Source organism: Phyllopteryx taeniolatus, chromosome 1 (assembly GCF_024500385.1).
Source record: "Phyllopteryx taeniolatus isolate TA_2022b chromosome 1, UOR_Ptae_1.2, whole genome shotgun sequence".
In the NCBI taxonomy this organism is placed as follows: domain Eukaryota; kingdom Metazoa; phylum Chordata; class Actinopteri; order Syngnathiformes; family Syngnathidae; genus Phyllopteryx; species Phyllopteryx taeniolatus.
The window spans coordinates 40,091,883-40,111,584 of NC_084502.1; the positions used below are offsets into that span (position 1 = coordinate 40,091,883).

A 19,702-nucleotide genomic window follows, 5' to 3' on the forward strand; every position below is an offset into this window, starting at 1 on the left:
TTGCATCCTCAAAGGAAATACAGGCAGAAACTATCCTATGTTAACGTGAACAAACAAACATTTATTTTTTTGGGTTGAAGTAGCAATTGATTTTTTTTTTTAAAGATCTCTATGTAATGACAGAAAAACAAGTTCTTACAATCGACAGTCACGGAAGAAAAATATTAGACCACCCTTGTTTCTTTATTGTTTTTTAAAAAATACCATTTGTTTGGACAAATATAATGATGAAAACAAAAGTAGGTCATAATAGTTTAATTTAAGAGCTGATATCTATCCATGTTCCATGGTTTTCTTGATAGTAACCAAAATCACTGGGAATACAATTAAGCTTAAGCATGTCAAATAGGGCAACGTATTTGTCATGTTTGTTGTATTCTTTAGGTAATATACCCTTAGTGGTACCAGGCATTAAAATGAAAAAGAAATTGAAGAACCAAAGTGGTCTAATAATTTTTGTATGACTGTATTTGATTTTTTTCAAATGTTTGTCCATAATTTGGAACTAGGCTTTACACGATCAGGATTTTTGGGGCCGATCACCGAGCCGATCACAAGATGGAGCAATGTGTCTATTTAAATCACCTGTTCATTTACTGTATATACTTGTGTACTAAATTGCTAAAAAAATTATATTTACAATAAATAATGCATTTTTTTTATGCCAGGACTGGAGGCAGAATGGTAGAAGAAGGTGTGGATGGAGGGTAATGTAAAAACCAATGAGAAGGAAAGACAGGATAAAAGACTGAGCAGTGGGGCAGGGAGAAAAAGTAAACAAGTCATTAATAATTTACTTGCGGGTCGACCTTTAACTCTGGCCAGTGGCGTTTAGCATAGAACAGCGTTGTGCGGAGTATTATCTTGTTGGAAAACTGTCACATGATCTTACTGGGTGAGTGTCATTCACATCCAAAGCGCACCTATCATTAAAATAAAATAAAAAGGACTACTGAGATTATGAGTCAAAGCTCTCAAACTAAAAACCTTAACACATTTTAATATTAGTGATAAGTGGCTTTCATATTTTTGCCCCTCTCAAAGCAATTGTCGTTCACTCAAAGAATGCTAGCAAAAATGACAAGTGTTGTTTTGTGTATTTGAATGATTGGCAAAAAAAAAAAAAAACCTGTTTTTAATTTAGATATAGTCATGAAAATTAGCATTAACCTCTATCACAGTCTCATCACACAAATCCATTCAAATCTCTTACATTAATAACAAAAAGGTCACTTACTCAAGTCTCATGTCTACATTTACTTGGCAAAAAGCTTAGGCGCTTGCTGTGTGTTGTGATGTCACCAACGTGAGGTTATCTTCCTCAGAGCTATAACTACAAACAAACCAAACTCAAGATACCATCCATCCATTTTCAACACCGCTTATCCTGGTGAGGGTCGCGGGAGCCTATCCCAGCTGACTTCGGGTGTAAGGCGGACTACACCCTGAACTGGTCGCCAGTCAGTCACAGGGCACATATAGACACGGACAACCATTCACACTCACATTCACACCGTCACTGAGTGGGAACTGAACCCACGCTGCCTGCACCAAAGTCAGGCGAGTGTACCGCTACACCATCAGTGACTTAACTCAAGATACATTTTCAACAATAGTTTGGGTGGCAGTAGCTCATCTGTAAAGACTGGAGCAGGAGGGTCTTGGTTAAAATCCCGCTACTGATAAATTGGGGGAACAAAGGCAAATACAGTGGAACCGCGGGTTTCCATGACCCTGTTTGTAACTCGAAACGTTCTTAACCCGAGGTAATATTTCCCATTGAAATCAATGGAAATGATATTAATCTGTTCCAGCCCCGAAATTAAACTAACTTTTTTTTTTTTTTTTGCATTGTGTATGGTTAAAATAAACATGCAATACACAAATAAGTGAAAACTCAGTTTTAAAGAAATAAAACACTAAATAAACATGATAACAATTTATTGGTCATTGTCATTATTTATTATTTTCATTAACATTATTGGTCATTAAAGGGACATTATTGGTCATTAAAGGGGAGGTGACAGCTCTTCAATGAAGAAGAGTTTTCTTCCATAATTACATGGGAAAATTCAGATTGAGGTGTTTTTTCTTTTGCCGCTTTCTTTTCTAATTCCTTTGTTGGTTTTGGCACAATAAACTGATTCAGGGAAAACGGTCTTTTTCTGTTCACAAAAAAAAAATCTGAAAGTGGGACGTCACATTGTCATTTAAAGATGAATTGCTCTGTTGGCCAATTTGCTGCACATTTCTTATGATAATTTTCATCATTTGATTAATTTTATCATTTTTTTTCATTGCCTCGCTCACGCTATCGCCTGTGAGCGCATTCTCATTTTTTGTCAGTCTAATAAAGAGCAAAAAAACCAACAACAAAGATACAGCACGGCTCTTTCCGCTCATCAAGTGCTTCCTCTTAGGAGCCATTCTAATTTCGAACCGTTTAGCCCTTTGTTTACTTTTTGGGAAAAAAAATCTGTGCCTGGATAGCATTCATAAAGAACACGGCACTGCTGGTTGCATCTGGATTTGCTGTATGTGCGTAGGCGGAATTTCCGCCGAGCGAATGCATGCGTGTAGAGCTATTTTGGCGTGATTACGCCGACATTAACCGTTCGTTGTCTTAATTAAAGAGACACTACAACTTAATAAATAACAAACATACTGTAAATAGTATTTTTTGACAAAAATAAAATGATTTCCGGACATTTTTTTTTTTAACCACATCAATCACAAACACTTAGATTTGTGATTGGATCATCGAGGACGTAACGTAATCCATGTACTGCAATATTAACGTAATGTAACTTTATTACTTTCAGTTACTTTTGGATTACTCCAACAACAAATATGATTAAAATAAATTCATTATCAATGAAATATATTTTGATACATTTTCTGTCGTGTTCTGTTCATGTTTAATATGCATGTTTTTGGAATGCGGGAGCGGGAGGAACACGGAGCACTAGGGATTCAAACTTGAAACCTCAGAACTGTGAGACAGACATGCTCACCTCTTGTTCACCGTGCTGCCTAGCTTCATAACAAAGTTTTTAAAACCTATCAACATGACTCCGTGTGTATGACATACCGAGGGAAATGGGGGGGAAAAAAGAGGACTAATTAAATTCATGAAGGCAGCCTTTGCAGTTTTATTTATTTATTTATTTATTTTATATTATTATTTTTATCAATCAGAAATATATCTTTGTTTGTCTATCTATGCCAGCGGCATTTAGTGACCGGCAGAACAATTAAATGCTCTTACATTGGATGGCAAAATGTACACTAAAGCGCTGTATCCACCTGTTGCTGTTCATACAACAGAATAAATTGGCTTCATGCAAATATATCAGCTTTGTGTTCAGCTAAACAAGCCCAGATTTCACATTGGGTAAAGTAGATTTGTGACTAAATTAGACAAGATTTCAGTATTCATACATTTTATGATATTTTTGTTTGTTTGTTAACTGTGATATTTTTAAAATGTAAAATAGGTGCCTTGACTCAATAAAGTTCTACTGTTGATAATCATACGTGAATGAGCTAAGTTTATGCATAAAGTTTACTCTATAAACTAACACCATTAATATTTGTTTCCACTCATGTAATATTGAAATATGAACACAATTGCCATCTTTTGGGCTCTAAACAACACCACAATGGATTTTAAATGAAACAAATAAGATGTGGTTTAACTGCAGACTTTCATCTTTAATTTGAGTTTATTTATATCCAATTCAGGTAAACGGTGTAGGAATTACAATAGTTTGTGTTTATGCCTCCCACTTTTTAAAGGCTAGATCGCTACATGCCAGTATTGCGTATCCTCAGGTGAAGCCAAGTTTCCGTGTTAGTCAAAACACCTCAATCAGACACAAACATTATAGCGATATCACTTCTGTGGTACTTCTTGGAAAACATACTTATTATGTTACTAAACATAAGGTTGATTGTGATTTAAGTTAAAAAGCTGCAGCTCTATTGTTGTTGAGCAGCAATAACATAAAAGACTCTTTCTAAAGCATGAAGATAAAATATCTTAAGCCCTTTTTATGTGACTACTTTGTTCATAATGCAAGCATGCATGTTGGAATAAATGGATACATCTCATAATAAGAAAACAGACTTCTCCCTAGCCAATTTCAACATGTTGAACATGGATCATACGTCACGCCTTGGTGCCTGCGCTGCCACCATTTTATCTCCATGCGCACATGCAAACATTAGCCCTCTCGTTCTCTCTGTCTGTTTGTTGGTTGATCTCTCTCTCTCTCTCTCTCTCGGTTGCTCTCTCTCTCTCACTCTTCAACGGAGTGCCATTCACACATTCTTTGCACCTCTTTCACTCAGAACCAAATCACACTCATGCAGGCATAAAAGGAGAGATTGAATATAGAATTTCTCCTTAAAATTACATTAAATTAATGGCAATTTTCACGAATCTTATCTCCATTTATTTATAAAGTACATATTTTAAATATAAAATATCACACACAATACAGTGACTAAAATATTAATACAAAATAAATACAACACAAACATCCAGTGGCCAAATAATAATTCAGAATATCTCATAGTACAACCAGTTTTCAAGGAATGCAATCACGTGCAAAGAATTAAAATAACAACACAGTGCTTCAAGTAACATTCAAATATGCATACCATTTTACCAGTAAAAGTGCGAATAAATGAACAGTTTCATAGGTTGAGTTTTAGTCTAAACACTAGGGGGACCATGTAAAAGGAGTATGTAGATAAGAGAGGGAGAAGACTTAAGAGGCAAAGAAGAATGTAGAGTCGTGAGGCTGGATAGTAGATGGATAGATGCCATGTACGCTCTGTATGGTGAGCTATTTTATTAATGCTTAATATGGAAAAAGGGATTATCGGCTTTATTTTCTATACATACTTTTCGCTACTCCGCGAGATTTTGTTGCACTGCGAGACTACCGCGGCAGCTCTTGTTGCACTGAGACAACAACAGTAGTCTGCAAAATGTGTATGAAAGACGTTGCGACAAAGACAGGTATATCAGTGGACAATCACCAGAAGATGAAGACATTATCAAGTGCGATGCATGTATCATGCTAAAGAGAGCCACGACTCCCTGTGACATTGCTGTAACCTCAACAAAACAAACTTTAGAGGATCTATGTCCAGCTCCTCGTTATGAGAGGTCGAGCACCAAATGGAGGGAAGTAACATTCTATATACTGTAGCCAAGGACTTGATTCCTATTTATAGATTGGAAAAAGATTGATTCAAAAAGCTAATGAAAACATTGGATCCCAGATACAAGTTGCACAGTAGGAAATATTTCACAGGGGAACCCTTGCCTGAACTTGACAATAATGTCAGGGAGAAAGTTACGGCAAATGTATCAGCTGTAAAACACTTTTTTTATGACTACCGACTGGTTGAGTTGTCGCACAGTGTAACGTACTTCACTACCTTGAAGACTCAGAGCTGAAAAGTACATGTTTACAGACAAGCTATGGACTTGAAGGTCATACTGGCGAGACAATTGCACAAGGACTTGAAGAAGCCTTAAATTGGAGGAAGCTGGACGAGGAGAATCAGGTCGGGTTGCTATAGTGGCTTCTCTTATTTTTAGATATATTTTGAAATACCGGCAGGAAAAATTGATGTATTTCTTTATGATGTTTAGAATTGTTAAATAAACCTTCTGCTTTGTAATGTAAATCCATTTTGTCTGGTCCAGTTTTATACTGTACATTTATAAAGTTTAATACAATAAGTATCAAGTCGGGCGGCATGGTTAGAGGGTCCGACTGGTTAGAGGGTCTGCCTCACAGTTCTGAAGACCGGGGTTCAATCCCTGGCCCCGCCTGTGTGGAGTTTGCATGTTCTCCCCGTGCCTGCGTGGGTTTTCTCCGGGCACTCCGGTTTCCTCCCACATCCCAAAAACATGCTTGGTAGGTTAATTGACAACTCTAAATTGCCCGTAGGTGTGAATGTGAGTGCGAATGGTTGTTTGTTTCTATGTGCCCTGCGATTGGCTGGCAACCAGTTCAGGGTGTACCCCGCCTCCTGCCCGATGATAGCTTGGATAGGCTCCAGCACGCCCGCGACCCGAGTGAGGGGAAGCGGCTCAGAAAATGGATGGATGGATGGAAGTATTAAGTCATCAAATATCAGCATTGGGGGGAAAAATATTCTGCTATATAATTTAGGCCATATCGCGCAGCATTACGTCGTACAAGACGTGTTTCATGAGAATACCACACCCTCCGAACCCGACAGTCCAGAACAGGTTGCCCGGTCAGCGACACTACCAAACTGTGACAACTCTTAGCAGCCTATTGTTCGGCTTGCGTGTCAATGAAGAACGTAGCTAGCTCCGAGAACTAATGTGAAAGGACTACTGTATGTGCACCAACCCGCGACACACGTCGGATCTCGTGAATGGCAAGCCCGGAGAAAACCCACGCAGGCACGGGGAGAACATGCAAACTCCACACAGGCGGGGCCGGGGATTGAACCTCGGACCTCAGAACTGGGAGGCAGATGAGTTGGAGCGTTTAAAAAAAGAAATTCCTAAAGAAACAAACAATCGCATGTACATTTTTGTGTTCCACGTAGTCCGTTGCAGGACCCATTGATCATCAACACTTTGAATGCACCTTGTGGCCCCAGCTCTGCTCCCCGCGGCTCGGGTAAGGCTGCCGGTGGACTATCACGTCTCTACGCAGTCCGTGATGGGTGGCGGTGGCCCCTCCTGCTCAGCGTCAAAATATTACTATGTGGAGGAAAACAAACTACAGGATTCCCTCAGTAGCTGTGAGGTAAATCTAAAATAATATAAACGATGAGGAATTACAGTATATCGTACAATCGATGTTTTTATGTCCCACGACGATATATATGGATTATTGCACAGCTCTACCTCCGTGCGCCACTTTTTTTGTTCTGCCAGAATATTATGTAATAATAGATCATTGAATTGTATTCGATTCAGAATCATTTACTGTACATCTGCATCAGGATTTATTAGTGTGTAACAATGTTTGTGCAAACACTGAACACGTCTGGAGAAATACGTTTTTTTAATATTATTATATTATATTATTACTCAATATTATAGACAATGTTGATGATCCAGGGTTTGCGTGGCAATGACAGGCACCTAAAGTCACTGAAAGCTGGTGTGCCATCAACATGATTTTGAAGCTGTTCTGTTTTGACTAGGGTGATTTGTGACTCTTCCCCTTTTAACCTTTGCCGTGACACACTTCGTCTGTACAAAGAAGAAAAATACAGCCTGTGGATTTAGGAGGGAGGGCAGCTTGTTGCTATGAGATTGTGGTCCCACGACAAACAATGTGCAGTGTTTGTTTTTAGTGCAGAGAGTTTCTATTTACCCACAAAACAAACAGGATAAGGTCCTGGAGAAGGGTTAAGGGCATGTTTTAGGCAAGATTCAGTTTCATTCAGCTTCTCGCACACAAAGGATGATGGGATAGGTTTGCGGTGTTAGTGCCACGAGGGGATTTGGGGGAGCAGAAGAATGCACAGGGCAGTTGAGATTGTTGCAATTTAAGTGTTCAAGTGCCCCGTTAATGTGTGCAACCTTAAACCTTATTGTGACACTGAGGCCTCTTGCCCAAGGAAATACAAGCTCTGGACATTTTACTGTAATAAGATGGTGTTAACAGTGCTTGCGATTACACTGTGAATGTTTGTGTATCATCAAATTTGGTCTGTAGAGCGCTCTGGTTTATAGGCCGCACGTTACACATACTGTGTTGCCCCCCTTTCTGGTGCGCATTAGACGGTTGCAGTAGGGTGACGCATTATTGATAACTGATTGATGACTAGGTAGTTTTAATTGGGCCCACATCGTTAAAGCTTATGGGTTTAATTCCCAGTGACAAGGACTGGCTAAGTGTGACTAAAGGTTCACACGTGGTGATGTGGCTAACCACATACAAGTGTGGCTAGGAAATTTTTACAGTTTAGCCACATTGGCTAAGAGGTTTCATGACCTATTGCCAACCCTGTGAATGTTTGTCAAAACAGTCTGCATCCAAAGGTGCTTGATTTTATACAATTGTGGCCATGGAAGTGATTGGAACACTTGATTGTGATTATTTGGATGGATGACCGAATACTTTTGGCAATATAATGTATCTGCAAACCCCATCCATTTTCAGAGCTGCTTCTCCTCACTAGGGTCGCGGGTTGGTGCACATACAGTAGTCCTTTCACATTAGTTCTCGGAGCTAGCTACGTTCTTCATTGACACGCAAGCCGAACAATAGGCTGCTAAGAGTTGTCACAGTTTGGTAGTGTCGCTGACCGGGCAACCTGTTCTGGACTGTCGGGTTCGGAGGGTGTGGTATTCTCATGAAACACGTCTTGTACGACGTAATGCTGCGCGATATGGCCTAAATTATATAGCAGAATATTTTTCCCCCCAATGCTGATATTTGATGACTTAATACTTCCATCCATCCATCCATTTTCTGAGCCGCTTCCCCTCACTCGGGTCGCGGGCGTGCTGGAGCCTATCCCAGCTATCATCGGGGAGGAGGCGGGGTACACCCTGAACTGGTTGCCAGCCAATCGCAGGGCACATACAAACAAACAACCATTCGTACTCACAGTCACACCTACGGGCAATTCAGAGTCTCCAATTAATGCATGTTTTTGGGATGTGGGAGGAAACCGAAGGACATGCAAACTCCACACAGGCGGGGCCGGGGATTGAACCCCGGTCCTCAGAACTGAGAGGCTGACGCTCTAACCAGCCGTCCACCGTACCGCCTCTGCAAACCCCAATTCCAGTGAAGTTGGAACAAAAATAAAAATAGAATACAAGGATTTGGAAATCGTTTCCAATCTGTATTCAATGGAATACATGACAAAAACAAGATATGTAATGTTCAAACTGATGAATGGTATTTGCAAATATTCTTTCATTTTGAATTGGATGACTTCACCACATTCTAAAAAAGTGGCGACGGGCAAGTAAAGACTGGGAAAGTTGAGGAATGCTCATCAAACACCTGTTTGGAACATCCCACAGGTGAACAGGCTAATTGGGAACAGGTGGGTGCCATGATTGGGTATAAAAGGAGCTTCCCTGAATTGCTCAGTCATTCACAAGCGAAGATGGGGCGGGGTTCAACATTTTGTGAACAACTGCGTGAGCAAATTGTCCAACAGTTTAAGAACACCGTTTCTCAACATACAATTGCAAGGAAATTAGGGATTTCATTATTCACGGTCCATAATATCATCAAAAGATTCAGAGAATCTGGAGAAATCTCTGCAGGTAAGCGGCAAGGCCGAAAACCAACATTGAATGCCCGTGACGTTCGATTACTCAGGCAGCACTGCATTAAAAGCCGGCATCGTTTTGTAAAGGATATTGCCACGTGGGCTCAACCATTGTCAGATAACACAGTTTGTCGCTACATCTACAAATGCAAGTTAAAGCGCTATCATGCAAAGCGAAAGCCCTATCAACAACACCCAGAAATGCAGCCGGGTTTTCTGGGCCCGAGCTACTCGGAGATAGACTGACGCAAGGTGGAAAAGTGTGCTGCGGTTTGACGAGTCCACATTTCAAATTGTTTTGGAAAATCATGAACGTCAAAGAGAAAAAGAACCATCCGGATTGTGATCAGCGCAAAGTTAAAAAGCCAGCATCTGATATCATGTCATGCCAAACTTTTTGAGGGATTATAAAGGTTATAATACATTTGAAAATAAATGAATACAATTATTTTTTTTTTATTAAACCCCGGTACATTATTATATTTTGTGTTTTATTTTAAAATGTGCTATTGGGCATTTTACAACAATATAAAGTACAGTGGTACCAACTTATGAATGCCCGACTTACAAGGTTTTTTGGGGGAATGTAATTGATTGGCATTTCAGTAGAAAAGTTAATTTGATATACAAGTGAATTGAGTTACGAGCGTAGACATGGAACGAATTGAACTCGAAAGTCAGCACAACTGTACTTACTAAATTTGACAACAGGGATTTGTCCCCAAGTATTTTAACTTAAATTGATCAGGAACCATTCATGTCTGTACAATTAGTGGAGCCACGTATTGGGTCGATTTGATTATCTGCTTTTCTTCTGGTTCATTTTCTTCAGACCTTTTGCTTTGATTTAAGTTAAAAAGCTGCAGCCTCAGATTTGGAATATTGAACAATATAAAATGTTAAAAAGGAAATGAAAAAGTGCGTTGCAGTCCCACATTGCATTTTGGGCTCATATTAAAGCAAAGTATAAATGCTCCTTTTTTGTGTGAATATTTTTCATCAGTTAATGTATGAATGCGAAGGATTCTGCTGGTTTTGGTGGACTTGTATTTTTTCTTTCTCGTTATATTAGTAGAAAAGCTGTATATAAAACCAAATTACTCTATTGTTGTCAAGCAGCAATAACATAATAGCCTCTTTCTAAAGCATGAAGATAAAATATCTTAAGCCCTTTTTATGTGACTACTTTGTTTATAATGCAAGCATGCGTGTTGGAATAAATGGATACATCTCATAATAAGAAAACAGACTTCTCCCTAGCCAATTTCTACATGATGAACATGGATCATACGTCACGTCTTGGCGCCTGCGCTGTCAGCATTTTATCTGCATGCGCACGTGCAAACATTAGCCCTCTCGTGCTCTGTCTGTTTGTTGGTTGGTCTCTCTCTCTCTCTCTCTCTCTCTCTCTCTCTCTCTATGTGTGTGTGTGCTTTACAGTGCTAGTCAGGTGGAGGAGGGTGGCAGCCAGTGGTACAGTTGATGGCAGAATTGAACAACAGGGAGCATCGTCCGTGGCCCTGCCTGTTAATTACGTGCACGTGCAATGATGTTGTGGAGTGGCTGTTGAAAATACTCACACACACACACAGTCTCCTTAGAAGCTTAAAGCATTTCCACTCTGCAGCCGTCCTGACTCTCTGCTCGCTTACTTTGCAGAGCCACCCCTGTGCCCTCCCCTCTCCGATGCTGTGATCAAACTGTAGCCTCTCCCCCTTCGTAGACGCAATGCTCCCCTCACATACCTACACACACACACACACATGCGCGCACACACACGTACACACGCATGGGCCCATGCCGGTGCTGAGCACGCTAGTACTGAGCGGGGTGTGCTTCTGCTGTTGCTTGATGGAAAATGGTCTTTTCTGGAAAAAATGGGATGAATACTAACAATTAGAGAATTGAATCAGTAGAAAAATAACAATTGAGTTGAAGATAAAAAGTTGGTGGATCTTCATTGTATGGGTCAAAGTTGACTTAGCATCCAGAGTCTCACTCTGATTGGCTGTGGAAAGGTGAAATTTAAACCATGGTAAACTTTTGACCTCATGACGAGAAGGCTGAGGAACGCCCATAGCTGCAGCTCGAGCTCCCTCCCTCCCATTGCCTTGCTACCTTACTCCACCACTCATTTCCAGGTATTCCTCCATTTGCTCTGTTTTTTGCTTCCTTGCAGTGCAAAGCATTTCTGTTTCAGACCCCCACCCCCCACTCCAGCTGTATTTCGCTGTTTCTTTATCCCCCATGAATTTGTGCCTTGCTGCATGCATATAGTCTGCTGAGCGAGGGGGAGGGAGCAGGAAAAAGCTAAGGGGGAGGGTATCGAGGGGGAGGAGACAGGCGGAGAGGGGGATGGGAGTAGAGACTGAGGGAGCGAAGCAGCAGAGGAAGACTGGGAGAGAAGGGCAGGAATGTTCTTGAATGTGTGGCACACACACTCTCCCATATACAAACACAGACACACACATTGCTCCACAGTAAAGAGGAGCGAATGTATAAATAGACCCAGCAACCACCACTCTTGACTGCTGAGCAGTGTGGTGGGAAGAGCCCATTCTTACTGCTAATGGTTTCTCTCATTACACATCAAACACCCTGGATAGGGGTCTGGTTTGTGTATGTGATTTCTTGAGCAGCTCTTTGCTCACACTATACTGTACAGTATGTGTACAGTGTCTGTGGTAAGAGCTACGGTCTATTAAGGAAGTACCATCTTGTTCTCCGCATGCACATTTGTCAAGATTATGTCATCATTGAGGTGGCACAGAGGGGAACCATCAGTTTTTAGATTTTTATGCAATTGAACTAATTATTTTTGTTTGAGATTAAGCGCCACAACAAATGAAGGTCCGGCCGAGCCCAGAAAGAAAGGTGTGAGGTCAGGACACGAGAGCTAGTCGACTGGGATGAAGAGGAAGCAGCGGGAGGATGTGGAGGAGGCAGTGAGTTAAGAGATGAGGCAATGGATGTTACTGAGTTAAGCAGACTGAGCTGGCGAGAGGGCAGGGAGGTTACAGTGGGAGCTGAGACACCTGCTTGAGCACATGAGAGCTGAGCAGTGCTGCTCTACTGCCTCCTGCCACACATCAGAGGCGCCATACGGCCTCTTAATGTATGGAGTGCACCGCAAGTTTGGAGGTCTGTATCTTTCCTGTCTACCTTCCTCTCACCTTGCCCCTCTGCACTCTGGCAGCTAATTACCTCACCGAGACCTTGTTACATACACACACGCACTCACTTCAAGTCAGTGAGGGGTTGCACCCACACAATCTTTTAAATAAGAGGAACCTGTGACAAACACATGGGTCCTCACACACCACCAGGGCCCACCCCCTTCCATTGGCAACAAAGATTGATAAGGATAGAAGAATACTATTTCCTTTGATGTCTATGCTCCTGCTTGATATATTTAAATATTTAAAACAACCATGAAATTGTTGCTTTCCAATGTACTATCGTCTGGGTTTTCAACCAGAGCGATGCAAACCACTTGCAAATGATGCAAGCTGGTTTCTAAGCAGGAAATACAGTATTTAGTATGTATATGGGTTCACATAATTTGATCAATAACAGTAAAGACACACACACAAAAAAATCTAATTTAGAAACGTTGTGCCGATTTTGTTTTATATGAGTAAACGTCTCCCGGCGGCACGGTGGTCGACTGGTTAGAGCGTCTGCCTCACAGTTCTGAGGACCGGGGTTCAATCCCCGGCCCCGCCTGTGTGGAGTTTGCATGTTCTCCCCGTGCCTGCGTGGGATTTCTCCGGGCACTCCGGTTTCCTCCCACATCCCAAAAACATGCATGGTAGGTTAATTGACAACTCTAAATTGCCCGTAGGTGTGAATGTGTGTGCGAATGGTTGTTTGTTTGTATGTGCCCTGCGATTGGCTGGCAACCAGTTCAGGGTGTACCCCACCTCCCTCCCGATGATAGCTGGGATAGGCTCCAGCACGCCTGCGACCCTAGTGAGGAGAAGCGGCTCAGAAAATGGATGGATGGATGAATGGATGATGGATAAACATCTCCCATGCTGAAACAGCCACGCTTAAAGTCCTATTTTAAGTTATTGATGAGTTAAAATTTTAGGCATTAATACAAGAGGCAATTCTTATTGACAGAGCTAATGGCCCACTGAAATACACTTCTTGCATAATGGTCAAGATGAATGTGCATAAGAGTAAAGACATAAACAGCTTCATAAAAATCGTGTGGGTTGCACACTTTACGTGTTGCCCTGCAAACTCTGTGGATGCAAGTGCATAACTACTCATTAAACCCATTATACTCTTGTCTAACAATAAAGACATGCAATAGTTCCGACACTTTAACAAATTAATTCATATGCCTTCATATCTCAGAAGTAGCATTTATTTTGCTGTCTGCTATTGTGTGAGTGCATACTGTCTACCTCATTCTGGCACTTTAGATCACAGATCCCTCTGGTGTATTGCAACAACATAATGAGGCTCTCTCCAGTGGCATTAATGGAAAGGACAGCTTGAGTGACAACGAAGGACCGTTTGTACAAGTTAAAGAGCCCAAAGAAAAAGCAACTCTGAAGACAATAAGATGCATTTGTCTTCATTTTCATGAAAAAGGCATATTAAGCAATCGGAGAAAATCCTATATACCCAAAAATGTAATTAGCATAATCAAAAAACATGTTGCAAATCATGAAACTTCCTTTCTGACATCTAATGGTAAAGACATTTCGGCATTATAAGTTTGAAAAAACCTCTCCTTGAGCCGTCACCTTATTGTGGTGGAGGGGTTTGTGTGTCCCAATGATCCTAGGAGCTAAGTTGTCTGGGGCTTCACACCCCTGGTAGGGTCACCCATGGCAAACAGGTCCTAGGTGAGGGACCAGACAAAGCACGGCTCCAAAAACCCCTATGAAGAACAAAATATATGGATCTAGGTTTCCCTTGCCCGGACGCGGGTCACCGAGCCCCCCCCCCTCTGGAGCCAGGCCTGGAGGTGGGGCTCGAAGGCGAGCGCCTGGTGACCCGGGCCTGCACCCATGGGGGCCGGCCGGGCACAGCCCAAAAGGGTAACGTGGGTCCCCCTTCCCATGGGCTCACCACCTGTGGGAGGGGCCATAGGGGTCGGGTGCAGTGTGAGCTGGGCGGTGGCCGAAGGCAGGGACCTTGGCGATCCGACCCCCGGCTACAGAAGCTGGTTTTAGGGACGTGGAATGTCACCTCTCTGGCAGGGAAGGAGCCCGAACTGGTGTGTGAGGTTGAGAAGTTCCGACGAGATGTAGTCGGGCTCGCCTCCACACACGGCTTGGTCTATGGTACCAGTCCTCTCGAGAGGCGTTGGACTCTTTTCCACTCTGAAGTTGCCACGGTGAGAGGCGCCGAGCAGGTGTGGGTATACTTATTGCCCCCTGGCTCGGCGCCTGTACGTTGGGGTTCAACCCGGTGAACGAGAGGGTAGCTTCCCTCCACCTTCGGGTGGGGGGACGGGTCCTGACTGTTGTTTGTGCCTATGCACCAAACAGCGGTTCAGAGTACCCACCCTTTTTGGAGTCCTTAGAGATAGGGTGTGAAGATCGGTCATCCGGGAGGATCTCAGAGTAGAGCCACTGCTGCTCCGCATTGAGAGGAGGCAGATGAGGTGGCTTGGGCATCTGTTAGGATGCCTCCTGGACGCCTCCCTGGTAAGGTGTTCCGGGCACGTCCCACCGGAAGGAGACCTCGGGGACGACCCAGGACACGCTTGAGAGACTAAGTCTCTCGGCTTGCCTGGGAACGCCTCGGGATTCCCTCTGAAGAGCAAGACGAAGTGGCTGGGGAGAGGGAAGTCTGGGCTTCCCTGCTGAGGCTGCTGCCCCCGCGACCCGACCTCGAATAAGTGGAAGACAATGGATGGATGGAAGTTTGAAAAATATTAATTTAGAATATTTTTTTTCCTTAGAAAAATTATGACCTTTTGATGGCTAACAACTGCCAATAATTCAAAGACTCGTATCAGTAAAATTAATTTTCAAAAGGAAAGTCACTGGGCCATGTCTTTACCATTATTGATCAAACTATATGAAAATGACCCATATGCATTAAGGTGTGGTGACTGACACCTGAGTGTGTGTTTGTGGGTCGTCGTGCATGTTGCCATACAGTTTCTCTGCTTGGTTGCTATGTGCTTTTGTCTGTAGGCGTGATGGATAGCAGGCAGGCAGGTAATGTGGTTTAGATGCGGTAGCTACTAAGTGTGTGTGTGTGTGTGTGTGTGCGCGCACGCGCAGATGTATCTTTGTTTGTTTTGATACAGCTGCTTGTATCATGGCCTCCTCATCTCTTATCAAACCCCTCCTACCACACAGCAGCCTTTTTCCCCCAGACTGAGTATTTTCTGGTCAGTTAGCAATTAATAGTAAGACTAGGGGTCGGGGTGTTTATTTTGTGGCTATGCCCCCTCGCCACCTAACGAAAGTGTGACGATGCAAGCAAGGAACAAAGTAAATATGCCAGAGGAAATTCTGCTTTCTCACCAAAACCACACTGATAGACTATTTTGACTCGATTAGGTCCGATTATGACTCGGAATGTCTCACAGCTTTTCCACTGTCGCTCCCTCACACACATGCTGTCCGTCGAAAAATAGTGTCCCTTACTCCGCACACCTTTGATTGGTGATGACTCACACTAATTACACGAGGGATGCACCAATGCCTGTATGAAGTAGGCTTTACACGATCAGGAGTTTTGGGCCGATTACTGACCACCGAGTTTAAAAAAACGATAACCGATCACCGATCCGATTACAAGATGGAGCAATGTCTATTTAGATAACAAACATTTAAAGATGGCGCCTACCCGTGTGGATGCCTCGGTTACCTGCGCTCTACTATTGTCTATGTTTTTGTGTTTTTTGTTCGCCTTTGGAGACATTACGTGACTCACTTACACAAGGGAAGACTTGGTAAAACATCAGGGAGTCTAACCCGCACTTTCTTTCACCAACTTTTGCAAACCTGCTCAGTTTTTTTCAAGAGTTACTCACCAGGGGGGGCGCATGCTGTCTATGGCGCATGGAGACTCCAAAGGGGGAAGCGTGCCGGCATAGTTAAGATACGCAAGAGAGGATACAGATTGGCGTTCCCGTCGATCCACTTCCACCAAAAAAACCTATTATTATAACTACATTATTACTGTACCTGTACTCGTACTTGGTCTGATCAAAGTGGTATATGTGCATCCGTAAATTGCACCCTCCTGCTTAATTGCCCTTTCAAATCTACTTACAAAAAACAGTCACTGAGCAATAAAGGGTTGCTAGTTATCTGGTAATGCCGTTAGATTTTTTATTTATTTTTTTGACTATTGTGCAAAAAGATGCAAAGTCCTCTAGCACTTAGAGCAGTTCGAAAGACTAATATTGCAATAGTCCGGTGCAATGACCATTGTGCAAAGGGCGCCGAGACTTATAGCATTTTTTCACACCAAATCCCTTTTTAACATAAAGTGAACAATACTTATGTGCCACAATTTTCCTTGACTTCTGATTTCATTCTGATTCTGTCAATTGTCAATTAACTATACATGTAACGATCGATTACCAGGGAAATTGTACATATGAAGTTATATGGTAAGGTGACTATACATTTATATGGTTTTCATAGTCATAAGGGCTCTGACGAAAGCCATATCTGTGATGTGGCCTGTGACAAAAATGCGTTTGACACCCCTGATCTAATCAATACAGAATTTCTTATAATTTGCTTAAAAGGGACTAGCATGCAAGACTCTGGGGGCATTCAGCAGTGTGGTTACTGAAGACCCATCCCCATCAGCTCTCCTTCACCAAGCATGTAGAACTTAAAAGAGGCCTTTAGGCAGAATGTCATGAGTGGAAAGATCAGTGTAGCTACCAAAAGATTATATAGATACACATAAATTATATCATGTAGTCATATTTTGACATTTTAATAACACATGCTGGTTTACACATCAAAGAACTGGTAGGCAGCTTTCAAAGTTGTTGTGTAGCTTATCTCTCCTGGGTTTCCATAGATACAAGCCAGTGGACACAGTGCACAATCCTTGTCCCTCAGTCTCATTCAGACACTTCCGTTGTATTGAGGATGAAGTGATTGTGTAATTGTGCCATATTGTTGCCATGGCAGCAGAATGAGCATCACCTGAGTCAAAGGGAAGTGGCTTATTGATTGACCTGCTACACTAATTAAACCGGAAATTTCCCCCAGCTTCTTGTGCCTCTACTGCCTTTTTATCCTTTTGCATAAAAAATTAGAGCAAGTAATGTTTTGCCTTATTTTAATTCCTATGAAAGCTATACCTCCAGTTCATGAAATCCTATATTATCTTTTAATTTGAGTTATGACAGACCTAGCTCTTACCTCAGTGTTAATTATAAGGTCAAGGTGCTTTTATTGTCAATTCTTCAGTATGCGTAACACACACAGAGGATTGAAATTACGGTACTCAAGGGCCCGCGGTGCTACAAAAGACAGTACAAATAATATATACAGTATAAAAATTATTAATTCAATGTGCAAATATCAAAGGTCAGGTGACGTGTGCAACATAGTCTAGTTCAGAGAACCAAGGCAAGTAAGATATTTATAAATTAGATAACCAAACCCCAATGCTGCTAAAGTGGCTGGTGCTGCTGTATTGATTCTATCGATACGAGAAAATAATGCAATGGATTTAAGCATGACAGCGTTTATGTGGAGGTGTGTATGTGTTGTATTTCCAAGAAAAACCCTTGTAATTCCTATGAAGTCGCTTTATTATTATTGTTTTTTTTTAGTTATTTTTTTATTTTATTTTTTTTAGTTAGCACACGGCAGTTAGCACTGTCAAGTTTGCTTTCTGTCAGTGTTGTACCTGAACAAGTTCAATGAATGAACGGGTTCATATTTTGTGCGAATGTGAACTGAACTTAGTTCATTTCTGCCCGATGAACGTAATTGAGAACATGCTCATTCTCGCGTCAAAGAATGGTTTTCGAACAAAAGTTAATTTTCATTCAAGAGTGACAGGTTTTGTTAGGGACTTCCAGGACAAACCCAATACACTATATACGAGCCTTCATATGTCTGAGGATAAACGCTGTATTTGGCAGCTGATTCAGTGCGACACATTAAGGACAAAAGTCCCGTTGTTGTTTTAATTCCTCACATTAAAAAAAACGATTCGAGCAACAAGTTTTTCCTCATGCTTTTGAGATTGTAGGGTGAAAGCTGCAGCTGGCTACTAGTGTGGATTGAATGGGTGACAACAATGGGAAAATCAAATGCCAATATTTTAAGGGGATTAGCCCGTCAGCAACATAGTGAAAAAAAGAACTATGAACTAGTTCATTTTTGGAATGGTGAACTTCGTTCAAAATTTTGAACTATGAACTGAACTAGTTCATTTTTGGAACGGTGAATTGAACTTTGAAATAGTTCCAGTAGAAAATGAACTTACACAACTCTGCTTTGTTCTTCGTCGTTCTCGTCTTCGCTTCCTTTTTTATGCCCCATATCGAGTCACTCCTTTCCATTGTGCCCCTGGTGGTTGGATGAGACACCGCTGTATGCATGTTTGTTGTTTCTTTAAGGATTTGTTTTAGTTTAAGATGTCTGTCTGTCTAGTGGATGGCAGATGAGAAGGAGGCTAGCGAGAAATTCTCATTAAGGATGCGTGTGTGACTTGCGGCAAATCGCTCTTGCACTTTGAAGCCTTTCAAGCTTGCTCGCTTAGCTAAGCTTGCTAGCCGCTAACAACGATAGCAGAGTACCCTCGAGGGGAAACCCGGGTGAACAAGAGGAGAACCAGCGACAGTGTCAACTGCTGGACACTGTTTCAGCCTCACGTTTGTGCTTCAAAGAGCAGGTTTGTTCATTTATTTACATCTCTATGTATTGTTAACACTATTCCTAAAAGATTTTCATGAAAATCTCACAGTGTTTTGTTTCTAGCCATTAGTATTTTAACTGTTTAGAACAAGGATTCTCAAGCTTTGGGTCCAGTTAAGGACACTGTACAGTGGAGACATTTTTCCTTGGACTTCATCATAATTCTAATATCAATTAAACATGTATTTTGAATTTTTTACTTATTTATTCTTGAACGATCTTTTGGAATGCATTTGATTATTTATTATTGATTATTTCTTTGATTATAAAGTTGAGCAATAACTGCAGCACTTCAACTCTGACTTGCAGGAGAGAATGAATGGCTTAACAACATTGGTCCTCGTGGTGTTTGTTGTCTTTCGGGTCAGTTGAGGGTGACTGCTGAAGACATGAGCTTTACAGTCTTTATCTTATCAGGGTTGTTTCCCTAACTCTGCCTCTGTCTTCACCAAACACACAAGAATGCATCAGTTCCTTCTTGAGGCGTTCTCACGTGGCGAAATGAGTCGCTCAAGTAA

General features: G+C 41.8%; 1 protein-coding gene across 6 annotated transcripts in view; it reads left to right on the forward strand.

Annotated features, from left to right (window-relative positions):
* The window catches only part of LOC133487863 (nuclear receptor coactivator 3-like), an 85,566-nt gene that overhangs the window by 16,997 nt on the left and 48,867 nt on the right, over positions 1–19,702 (forward strand). The window contains exon 1 of one of the 6 annotated variants that reach the window (XM_061795102.1): positions 18,884–19,161. The exons of the other annotated variants lie outside the window; for them this stretch is intronic. The gene's annotated coding sequence lies outside the window, so the exon portion shown is untranslated. Of the gene's footprint in view, positions 1–18,883; positions 19,162–19,702 lie in introns of those variants that run through there. 6 annotated transcript variants of the gene reach the window in all.